The sequence below is a fragment of the Vidua chalybeata genome, chromosome 19, assembly GCF_026979565.1.
Source record: "Vidua chalybeata isolate OUT-0048 chromosome 19, bVidCha1 merged haplotype, whole genome shotgun sequence".
In the NCBI taxonomy this organism is placed as follows: domain Eukaryota; kingdom Metazoa; phylum Chordata; class Aves; order Passeriformes; family Viduidae; genus Vidua; species Vidua chalybeata.
The window spans coordinates 9,092,498-9,104,779 of NC_071548.1; positions in this window are offsets into that span (position 1 = coordinate 9,092,498).

Sequence of the window (12,282 nt, forward strand, 5' to 3'; positions counted from 1 at the left end):
CACTTCCCTGGGGGCACAGGGCATCTCAAGCCCGTGCCTGGTCCCCCTCCCTTTGCCTTGGCTCCCCCAGTTGGAAATGCAGGTTGGAAATGACAGCTCCAGAGGCCCCTCCTGCCACCGTGCTGTGACATCTGAGGCTGTGTCCCCTGCTGGAGGCCTGGCGTGCCGGAGCTGGGAGCGCTTTCAGCTCTGGCACTTCAAACCCCCTCGCTGTGCAGGAGCCCACTTATCGCTGCCTGGAGTCACCTGGAGGAATTAGCTCGCTGCAGCGACTTAGACATCCAAGGTATTCCTGTAATGTGAGGGATGTGGAAGGTTAATGACTGGAAAAAGTGATCGCTCCCTGTGGGCAGTTTCTCAGAAAACTCCCTGCTGCTTGCCTGCCAGAAGAAAGGAGATTCCAGCAGCAGCGGCGGCGGCGAGGGAGCCTCGTGTCCTCTGCAGAGGCTCCTCTCTCCAGCCTCCCATGGCTGTACAGACCCTCCCACTCTGTCTCCTCGGTGCTGGAGGAGCTCCCACGCCCCAGGTGCTGCTGGATGAGCTGCTGTGGTCCAGCTTTAGATATCCACAGAATGAAGCTGAAAGGAGATTCTTACCTGAGTGGTTCTCCAAGTGCTCCACTCCCAAGTGTGGAGGTCCCACACCCACTGTGGGGTGGGCTCCTCCAGCATCCTTCACTCAGGCTGATCCACAGCTGCTGGGATTTGTTCTTTGGACCAGCCTGGAAAAGAAGAGCAGCTTCTGGGGTTCCATGAGAGCTCTTCCCAGGCTGCCTCAGCCACCAACCTCAAGGGGACACTGTTGGGATAGGATGGGAGCGAGTCCCACGCTGGTGAGCCTCATCCTTCTCTGGAGAGATGGGGCTGCCAGTTTTGGGAGTCGCAGCCTGTGCTGGGGAGGAGAGCTGTGTGTGTGAGCGTGGCCAGCTCAGAGAACCTGGCTAAGGTCTCCAGGTTACAGAACTGTTTTCCAGGCATCTCTCATATCTCCCTTCAAGCCTGACATTTCCCTCTCCTCTCCAGCTGGGCCACACGGCCAAAGTGCTGAAAACACCGAGAGGCTGTTTCTTCCCCGGGGTCTGGGACCGTGCATTGCTCAAGCCTCATTAATTTAAAAATGGAACAAAGAATGCTCAGCATCCAGCAGGATCAGGCCTCGGGAGCAGGAAGTACCAGCTGGCTCGGGAGAGGGCTGGTTCCCATGGGATTCCCAGTGTGGTTTTGGCAGGCGGCGTGGTTGGGATGGTTCTTCAAGCAGGCTCTTCCTGCCTGGAATGCCAGCCCTGGAAGAACAGCTGACTCAGAGCGTGACAGCTCCTCACAGCATCCCCTCCTGAAAGGAGCTGTCAGGGAGGGTTCCTGACACCGCTGCCTCTACATTTTGTGCGGGTGGCTTGAAAGCCGAGCTGTAAGCCGAGCCCACGTCATGGTGCTCTTGGAAACGCCTGCCGTGGGTGGAATTCACCCCGAGCAGCGCCTGGCAGCCCACCCCACTCCCAGAATAGGATGCCAGCACAGCCCAAGTGCTTCGTGCTGCATCCACCCCAACATCGAAATATCTGAGCTGTGATAAACACACAGTGACAGGATCACCATGACTTGGCTCTTTGGGGTGCAAAGCCAGTCATGGAATAATTTTCCCCTTGCCACGAGGGATATGTTTTATGCATTTTGCAATACACCTGGCCCAGAAGCAGAGGTGAGCACCTCACAGGATCTCTTTCAGGCAGAGGTTCCCAGATCTGTTCTGCACCACACTAAAGAGGAAAAGATAAGCTCTTGCAAGTCAGTTTATTTTTTAAAATTCATGTTGCCATAGCAGCTCAGCACACTGTCTCAAGTCCTCCTTCTTGCAAAACTTTGATCACCATGAAAACAGAATTATGTTGTTCTCCAACACATTCTACACATAAATATGTTGAAGTTCCCATAGTTCATGCTTCAACACCTCTGCAAAGACCTCTTTTATTTCTTGCTCACAAAGAATTTCTCTGGCCAGAGGTCAGTGTTTTAAATCTTGGTTTAAAGGCATCTCCTCAGCACCTCTGTGGTCCTGCTGCTCGTGTTCCCAGCCAAGGTTCTGGTTCCAGTGGTTTCTAACACACTCTGGTGCACCACAGCACTGAGCCCAGCCACCAGCTGCTGTCCCCAAGATTGCAGGGACACCCTCCTCCCTTGGCTCTGCTCCAGGCTCTGCCCTGAAGTACCAAAAGAGCACAAATCCCACTGAAACATCCACTCATTGGTTATCCAAGGGAAGCACTGGGCTACATTATCCTCGCTCGCCTCCAGTCCCATCATGCTGGATTCCCTCTGTCCCAGGGAAAGAGTCTGTCACCCCTCTTGGGATGGGATGAATCAGCTGTGGGAATGGTTTATTTTTGGCTTTAGGGGATGAGCTCCGGGCTGGACAAGAGTTCTGTGTGGGTAGGGCTTGGTGACAGCTCTGGGTGGGATCACCTGACACCAGAGGCTTTAATGAGAGTTCCTGCATCCAGCATCAGTGTGCAGGCAGCTGCTGCAGCGCCAGGGGCTGCGGTCTGGCTCTCTGCAAGCTCTGCTTTCAGCCTCGGGAGTCCTGGAATGATGGAATGGTTTGGGTTGGAAGGGACCTTAAAGCCCACCCAGTCCCACAGGGACACCTTCCACTATCCCAGGGTGCTCCAACCTGGCCTTGGACACTTCCAGCGATGGGGTAGCCACAGCTTTTCTGGAAAACCTGTGCCAGGGCCTCCCCACCCTCACAGGGAAGGACATTTTTCCAATATTCCATCTAAGCCTGCCCTCTGGCAGTGGGAAGCCATTCCCCTTTTCCCTGTTACCACTTGCTCTTGTAAATAGTCTCCCTCCACCTTTCTTGTTAGGTGTCCCATTTTTCCATAGCAATGCTGGAAAAGACAAGGGGAACATGAAAAAAAGGAAATTAGGCTAAATATAGGCAAATTTGGAATAAGAGCCTACACAGTCATTTGATTAAACAGCACATTGCCCTGAGCCCCCCTTCTGCTGTTGTTGTTCCCATTAATCCACCTCCTCACACTGAGAAGACCCTCCCAGACCAGGACTGGGAAAGGTCAGTGGAATTTTTATTAATACTCACAGCCAGACTTCTCCCAGTCAGCTTTTCCCCCCCACCCAATAACTGAAGGGAAAAGAAAAAAAAAAATAGAAGAGGAAGAGGAAGAAAAAATTGGGGTAAAAGTTGAAGAACACTTTAATTTATAAGAAAAAGAACTAAATAATTGATGTAGTCATGGTGCCAAAGGTAATTTCTGCTGCTCCCTCTATCTCACAAAGACATTTAGCATTGATTGAGATCAAAGTATCAAAAACCCCTGCTGCTGAGCTGAAAGGCAAAACTTTCGGCTGCCTTTCTCCGCTCTAATAATATCGTCTTTATGTAGTTAATAAACTGCACACTTCAGTCAAACTATATCATTACAGAAGACTTAGGGAGCTAATAATTTAAAAGCAAAGAATTGCCTCTGTTCTTCGCTTTGAACTAAACAACATTCTGTTGAATGAGGGGGACATCAAAGCTTTGTTACTATTACCAATGTGGCTGGAGCATAGGGCCGCACAGAGTGTGTACTTCAGTCATCAAGAGAAAAAAAAAAAGATTAAAGATATTGGCTTATCAACCCACAGGCAGAACCAGGTGTTTTCTTTTCTGCTGTGCAAGCATCAGGTGGTTTGCTTATCAATGAGTTTTCTTGTTAAATAGATGTACATGACTTAGGCTGATCCCGCCGATCCCGTGGCCCTTTTCTTTCCTGAGCCATCTTTGAAAAAGTTGGGCTGTGGGGATGTTTGTTTGCAGGAGAACACTTTAATTGGGCCTTTTGTCCAGGGCCAGCTCCTGCTCTGTCACTCCCCTGTTGTGCCAGGCCCCTCCCTGCTCCCACCTTCCCCCTTCCCACTTGCCCCTGGCACGAGGGGCAGCCTCATCCTCTGGGGATGCACCAGGGTGGGATTAGGTTGGATAATACCAAAAATTTTTCATGGGAAGGGTTGTAAAGCACGGAACCCAAGGTAGACAGCGGCCACCCCTGGAGACAGAGTCACCACAGAGTCCCTGATGGAGTCACCAGGCCTGGAAGTGTTCAAAAACCAGGTGGATGTGGCACCTGGGTTAGTGGTGGCTCTGGGTCGTGGTTGGACTCGACGATCCTGAAGGTCTTCTCCAACCTTAATGATTCCATGGTTCATGCCCTGCCTGCCATCTCATCCCCAGCACCTCAGCTGCTGCCAGGGCAGAGCTGTGTCCTGGGCACCCGGGAGGAGCCTCTGGCACGGCTGGGGCTGGGGAAGGCACGTCCTGCTCCTTCCCCTCTGCGTGGGGAGGACAGGGAGCGCCTGGCTCCAGCTGCTGCCTTCTCCAAGAACTGCTTCTTCCCCCTCTCACCCACCAGGCAGTGGATTGGGGAGCTCTGGCAGTGCCAGGAGTGGGTGTCCATGGAGAGTTTGAGTGTGGAGATGCCCAGGTCCGTGGTGGGTGTGTGCATCACTTGTGTTCATCCCAGTGATGGTCCCAGATCATTCTTTGCCAGAGGATTTTTTTGTCCAAGTATGGCCCTTCCTTATCAATCCCACTGAAACACAGAGCCTTTCCTGGGACACTGGGCAGGGGTAGGATCAGTAAATCCAGTCCAAGGAGCCTTCAGGAGCTCTCCTGTCATCCATCCCTTCCCTGCATGACCACGTCTGCCCGTGAGTGTCTGGATCTGACTCCAGGCTGGAATTTTTGTGTTTTTTAACTGGAAACATTTGAATGTGGAGCTGTGGTGTTAGCCCTGCGGCCTCACCAGCACAAACCAGGTCGGCCATGAGGTCAGGGGGCCTCTAACCCCCCCTGCTCTGGTGTCCCAGGCTGGATGCTGGATCCCTGGATGCTCCAGGCAGGCCTGGAGCTGGCAATGTGGTGTGGGCTCTATTATGGGATACTTGCACTTCTTAAGTGCCGCTTTTCATTTGCATCAAAAACTCTCCTTGGTTCTTGGCAGTCTGGGTCTCATCCCCTATTAAAGACTGGAATTTAAAAAAGCAGAAAATAATGGCTTATTTCAAAGTAACAATTCGAGTGCTTTTTGAAACGCTGTCCTTATTCAAAACCACTTAAATTTATACATATTTCTAAGTCGTTATTATCCTCAGAGGCTGAACCAATTTGGGTCTTGATTTCTCCAAGTCTTCTCCAGGATTTCTGTGTCAGAAAGTTGAGCTGCCATGTGAGCAGATCGGATGTTAACCGCAGGTAACAAATGATTCCCTGGGAATTATTGCTGAATTGTTCTTTAAAATACTTTGCAAAGCCTTTTACTATGAGGAGAAAACTCATAGGAAAAGGACTTTGGGAAAGGGATGATCTGATTTTATCCTGTTCAGGTGCAGGAGTGTGTGCCTGAGCATACTTGGAGATGTGTGCACGTGTGTGCTTTTGTGGGCTCTGCTCTTTTCTCAGTGGAATTGGCCTTGCCCTGCCTTCAGAGCGGCCTTTTAGACCTGCTGGAGTGCTCTCTTTGCCTTTAATTTTGGCCAGATTTGATTATTATTACAATAATGAGATAATGTGACCAGAGAGGAGTTTGTCCATCACAGATACCACATGCAGGTCGTGTGTGTTGTTTGAGGACAGAAACAATCCAATGGGGAGGTGGGAAAAGGTCTTGTACCCTCTCTGGCTCTGTGGTTCACACGCAGACATGGAGCCACAGCTCTCAGAACTCACAGAAATGTTGTTCTCATCTGCTGGGGAGGCTTTGAGCTGCCCTGAGCTCGTCAGACTGATGCCAGCCTGGGCTGTGTCACACCCGAATCAACCCCGTTGTTCCTCAGTGGCAACTATCAAGCCAAAGGGGACTCTGGTGTCTTCTGCTTCACTTATTTGGGCTTCCACAGATCACAGAATCATCATGGTGGGAAGAGACCTTCAGGATCATCCATCCCATCATCACCCAGCACCTCAGCCATGACCCCAAGTTCATCCAGATGCCTTTTGAGCAGTTCCATGGTGACTCCACAGCTTCCCTGGGCAGCTCATCCCAATGCCTGACCACTGACGGGCTCTGTTGGACACAACACCCAAGATTTGCGTGAATTCTGTGAATTTGCACCCAGAAATCAGCTCGAGGTGGGTTGTATTGAATACAACTTTCAGGGCAAAGTGCTGAAAGCAAACCACAGAGCGCAGTGTCTGCCTGGCTGTCCATCTGTCTGTCTGTCTGTCTGTCTGTCTCTCTCCAGGCAAACTCATCCTTGGGGGTGGCTGTTTCTGCAGGATTTCTTCACAACAGTGCTGAGAGTGAGGAGAGAGAGGTTCTGGCTGGACAGAGCTGCAGAGCTGGAGGCTCTGGAGCCAACCTTTGCAAGATGTGGTAACACAAAGATAATAAAGCGCCTCCGATGGAGTGCAAGGCAGAGGGAAGCTGTCTTTAGCCTTTACCAAAACCACTGTCAGTCCTTTGCCTTTGCACGGCACAGCTCTAGCAAAGCTAATTGGGTTAGTGCCTTGCAGGGGGTTCTCAGTGTCTGCAGGAGGTGGGCTGCTGCAAACACCTTCCCCTTCAAGGCACACAGCGTTGCCTTTTTCACACCACAGCTCTCTCCCTGGCTTCTGTTCTCGAAAAGCAAAAGTCCCAGGCTGTTCTTCAGTATCAGCCATTACAGTGTTTCAGCTCTTTCCTCCCAGCCATTTTCAAATGTTCAACTTAAAAGGAAAATGTTTCATTTTAGGCCAAATCCCCCCTTCCTCTCCCTTTTCCCTCTCTTCTCCTTCGTCCCCCCCCCCCCTCCCCTTTTCTCTGGAAGAAGAACAAAGTCATTCAAATCAGGAAGCTGAGGAACTCCATGTATACTTTCCACTGGGACCTCAATCCCTACTGGTTTGGCATGATTTGATTGAAGTGTAATTTAATCCTTCATCATTTGTCATAATGTCATTTATATATAAAAACAACAGTGCATCCAAACTTCAGATCAGCACCAAGGAGCTCTCCAGGAGGGATGGGAAGGGGCTGAGGAGCTGTGCTGATGGAGAGGGGGGTGAGGAGCTGGCAGGCAGTGTCCCCCTCTCTGGGCAGGCACCAGGATGGAGCATGGCATAGTTAAGTCAGGTCACATCATGTCAGAGGAGAAGGGTTTGGACTCACAGGGAAATGAAGGGGTGGCTGTGAGCAAATCTGTGTGAAAGGGTTCAGGCTGGCTAGGTGAAACACCTGGGCAGAGGTGAGCAACCTGGGTGTCAGCATGGCTGGAGTCTGCGCTGTGTTTGCTCTGGAGAGTGTAGTGATGCTGGTGTCACTGCCCTCTGTCACCAGCTGTGAGCCTGCACACCTCAAACCTCATCTCTGTTTGTGCTGGAAGGGGAAAACAGAGAAGAGCCCTTCATGGTGGGAAATTTCTTCCCAGCCTTGCTCTGCCACCAGGTGCAGCTTTCCTCCATCCCCTCCTCTTCAGAGTGACCTCTGCGTTGTTGCTGTTCACCCCCAGGTGCTGGGGTTGGGGTTGCAGCAGGTTTTTGTCACAGAGTTCCCCTCATGGATCCTGTCAGTGAGGGAGCAGAAGCCCCAGACTCATCTCAGGGCTGTAGGAAGCTGACTCTTCCTTTTCATCCAATGTTTAGCCAAGCACAGCTCAAATACCAACCACCTTCACCCAGGAGAGGACAGCTGGGAGAGGACAGGCAGGGGTGACCCTGCAGATGGGATCTGACTGATCAGGCAGGGAGGCAGTTCAGGCTTCAGGAGGCTGCAGGTTTGGCCTTGCTGCTCACAGATGGTGACCACGGACCTGCATGGGCTGCCCTGTGGAAGCTCTTCCCACCCCAGAGTTCCCTCAGTGCAAAGGGAGCTCCTGGAGGGGCAGGAGGCTCCTGGAGGGGCAGGATCATCCCTGTGTTCCTACTCCTGTTCTTCCCTACAGCCCTGCAGAATAAAAGCATTTTCTGAAGCTTTGGTGCAATATGGACCAAAAACCAGCCCAGGGATAGATGAGAGGTGTCAGGAAAGCTCTGCCCTGCAAAGCCCCAGGGGTGTGGCAGGCACATTTCTCTCTCTCTCTTTCAGGATTTTTCATAGAGGTGCACAGAGAGAAAGAAAGAGAAAACTATTTCTATTTCTGCTCCTTGTTTTTCCCATGTGGAATGTGTTTGGAGAATTGTTTACCTGGGGTGTTTGCTTGGTTGGATTCTGGTGAGGATTGTTTGAGCCTGGTGGCCAATCCAATCCAATCCAATCCAATCCAATCCAGTCCAATCCAATCCAATCCAATCCAATCCAATCCAAACCAGTCCAATCCAATCCAATCCAGTCCAATCCAGTCCAACCCACCTGTGGCTGGACTCTCAGAGAGGGTCACGAGTTGTGAGTGAGTTAGAGATGGGAGTTAGAACAAGTAGGTTTGTAGTTTTAGTATCTCCTTTATATAGTATATTAATGTATTTTAGCATAGTTATAATAAAAAAATAATTCAGCCTTCTGACCTGGAGTTGGACATCAGCATTTCATTTTACATTTTACAGTACAGGGGTTTTTGTTTCCAGATCCTCACAGCTTGGGCAGGGTGAGCTCCCCACAGAGGCACCCCCCTGGACACGGTGGCTTCTCTTCCCCTCTCAAGCTGCCGCCTCCCTGCTCCTTGCCTGAGTATTTTTGGCATGGCCTGGCCTCAGAGGGAGGCATGTCCTGGAATGCACCATGGCTCGTCCTGAGGAGAGCCTCTACACAGCAGGAAAGGTTCTGGCTACTCTGCAAAACACGTGAGGAGCTTGATTCAGGGATTTTTTTGAGAGACATGTTGAACATCTTTACTTCCCCTTCCTATCGGTTCACTGAACACCCTAAAAGGAAGTAGGAGCAAGAGGAACAGATAAGCCTTATCCCTCAGAAAGAAAACATTCCTGGAGTCAGGGTATATCAGCCAGACACTGCCTGCCTTCCTTCAGGCAGGGAGAGCAGCCAGAGCCTGGGTATCCCAAAATCCAGAGCCTGGGTATCCCAGAATCCAGAGCCTGGGCATCCCAAAATCCAGAGCCTGGGCATCCCAAAATCCAGAGCCTGAGCATCCCAGAATCCAGAGCCTGGGTATCCCAGAATCCAGAGCCTGAGCATCCCAGAATCCAGAGCCTGGCCATCCCAAAATCCAGAGCCTGAGCATCCCAGAATCCAGAGCCTGGGCATCCCAAAATCCAGAGCCTGAGCATCCCAGAATCCAGAGCCTGGGTATCCCAGAATCCAGAGCCTGAGCATCCCAGAATCCAGAGCCTAGATATCGCAGAATCCAGAGCCTGGGTATCCCAAAATCCAGAGGCTAGATATCATAGAATCCAGAGCCTGCCTACCCCAGTAGCCAGAGCCTGGGTATCCCAAAATCCAGAGCCTGGGTATCCCAGCAGCCAGAGCCTGGATATCCTGGGTATCCCAGCAGCCAGAGCCTTGCTCTCCACTGGGGTAAGGGCAAGAGCCAGAGGTTGGAGGCTGGTAGGGGACAGCCCCCAGCACCCTCAGAGCCCTGCCTGTCCTGCCTCCCTCCCCAAGGCACCAAGCTGCCGGCTCACCTGCAGCCTGGTGTGGTCTAACCTGCTGCAAGACACCCACCAGAGAGGGCTGGGTGAGGGTGAGACCCCCTCTCACCCCCACCAGGCTCCCATTGGGGTCGAGGCTCTGCCCCATCCCTCCCCTCTCCCAGCAGAGCAGGATGTCTATTCACAGCTCATGTCAAAAATTAAAGCAGAACCTTCTTTCAAATGTTCCATCTGTACTTGGCTGCCAGAAAAGCGATTCTTCCTCCAAAAAAAAATTTGCATTTAAAATTCCAAATATGCACTTTTGCTCAGACCAAAGAATGTGTGTTCCCGCTTTCAAGTCGGGCTCCCTGTGACCTCTAGGTTTTAATAATTTCAGCAAAGTGTCATTTGACAATTCAAATACAGGCTGTAAGCACAGGAAAGTAAATGTCCTTTAAGATAAGCACATATTATATTGAGAGTTGATGATGAGAAGATTTCACCTACAGCTAGGAACTTCAGAGCAAATGTGTATGACACTTCTGCATATTAAAAACCACTTTGGTGAAATATTGGTATTTCCAGATTTCAGCTTTGCCAGCGCTCAAGCATTTCCACTGTTTAATTCATAAGAAGGTGTGATGGCCTTGTGTATAGAGGGTTCACTGTTTAGCTTTTGCTTCCCAATTAAAAATAAATCAGTGCTCAAATCCTGCTGGCTGCTGATCCGAGGGGGTGAGGGACCACAGCTGGGACGGCAAAAATCTGAGCTGCCAAGCCACTCCTGGCCCAGGGATGTGCAGGGATGAGAGGCTGACCCCCCGAAGCTCTGAGCCCTCAGGATCTGCCCACTGGGGTTCCCTCTCTCTCTCTGGTTTCCCCAGATCCCCTGGGTTTTGCTGTGCTGCCCCAGCCCCTCGCACAGAGCGGGCTCTTATCGCCCCGACACCCAACCCAAGCCCCAGATCAGCGTGTCACCAGAATTAATAGGCCTCCCTGTGGTCCCTGGTAATCCATCCCAGGGCTGCACAGCCCTGCCTCTGTTTTGCTGAGGCACATGGGAGCCTCAGAGCTGCCCCCAAACAGAGCCTTTTTCATGAAAACTGCTTCATTCAACACCTTCTAAGGGCTGCGGGCGCAGGGAGGGGGCAAGTTTACACAGATGCTTGTGTCTCAGGGCTTGCTAGCAGGTGTCTCCTAACTTTACACAGACCACCCTGACACTAAAGGGACTCCTTTGCTTTGAGCCTGTTGGAGTTCCATGGCTTTGGTCTCCAGGTTCCCGTCCCGCGGGCTTTGCAGGCTGACAATGCTCCCGTGAGGGAGCACAGGGATGGGGCAGGGTGGCTTCCACGGCACCCTCACAGAGCTGGGCTCCCTTGACCAGGAAATCCTCGGGCTTTCCAGGGAAAGGAGAACAACAGCAACACCCCTACCGGGCTGTAGGGTCTTTCATTTGTTTGTTTGTTTGTTTAAAATGGGTCGGGGGGGGTGTGGGGGGAAGAGTTAATGATAGGTTTAGGCGAAGAATTTCCTCTGAATCTGGCCATGTTCTGTTGCTGAGGTCGTATGGCAGCTGAGATTGCACAGTTAGAAATGTTTTGAGGCATTCCTTCAGCCTCGAGAGGGGAGGAGGAAAGATATTTAGGGTTTGCTGTTTGTAGTTTGGGGGACACCTGGAGAGCTCTCCTGTGCAGGGGTGATCATGGAGAGCACTGCCTCTTTCCCAAGGGGTACTGGTGAGCTCCTCAGGCAGAATTTGGGGCTCCTCAGGCTTTGGGAACCTTGGGTTGGGCTGTTGCAAGGTTTGTGTCCCCTCTTTGCAGTTCTCTGAAATTTCTTTGTTTCTCATTGGGAGTTAGTGGGGAGGAAATGTTATTGGGGTGAAGGGTTTGGGTTGACCTTAAAGATCCATGAGCAGGGACATTTCCACTGTCCCAGTCTGCTCCCAGCCCTGTCCAGCCTGGCCTTGGGCACTGCCAGGGACCCAGGGGCAGCCACAGCTGCTCTGGGCACCTGTGCCAGGGCCTGCCCACACTGACAGGGAAGGATTTCTCCCCAAAATCCCATCTCTAAGTGCAGCCCTGCACCCCAGCAGTGCCTCCCCAGCTGCTGCAGGAGCAGGGATGGGTGCTCAGAGATAGAAATGGCATTTCTAGTTCACCTCCTTATCTGGTGCAACGAGGAGTAGCCACAAGATTCATCTCCTTCTCCTGCTTTATCAGCTCCCACTAGAAAGGAAAGGAGGACAACCTCCTGCTGATCACAGGGAGGTTATTGGATGAGTTTATTCTTGGCTGCTCGATAAGTCCACGCTTCAGCCCTCATCCCTCTGGTCATTTAATATTTTGCTCCTGACAGGGCTGTAGAGGCACTGGTTGAAGGCAGCTGAAGTGTCAGGACTGGATTGCCCCTCCAAAGGCAGCTGGTGCCACTGGGGAGGGTCCCAGCAACCTGAGGATGACTTCCCGTGCCCCCAGCCCCTTCCTCACCCACACAATGCCTTGTAAAAGCTGTAAGGGATTATTTTGGAGAGGAACGATTAAAAATAAATGACTTTGTTATGCTTTTGGAACAAAATAATGCTTTAGTAGCAGAATCCTTTTCAAAGTTAGCAGTTAAGAGTAAGCAGTACTTTAGGCAATCCAGGCATCTGCTGCAGGGACTTTCCCTCATAATTAGTTAATGAGCTTGATGTACTTTTCCCATCCAATTAAGATGCCATCCTTTTAGCCTTGTTAGGAAAGGTAAACTTTGGAGACATGTTAGAGACAGGTCCCC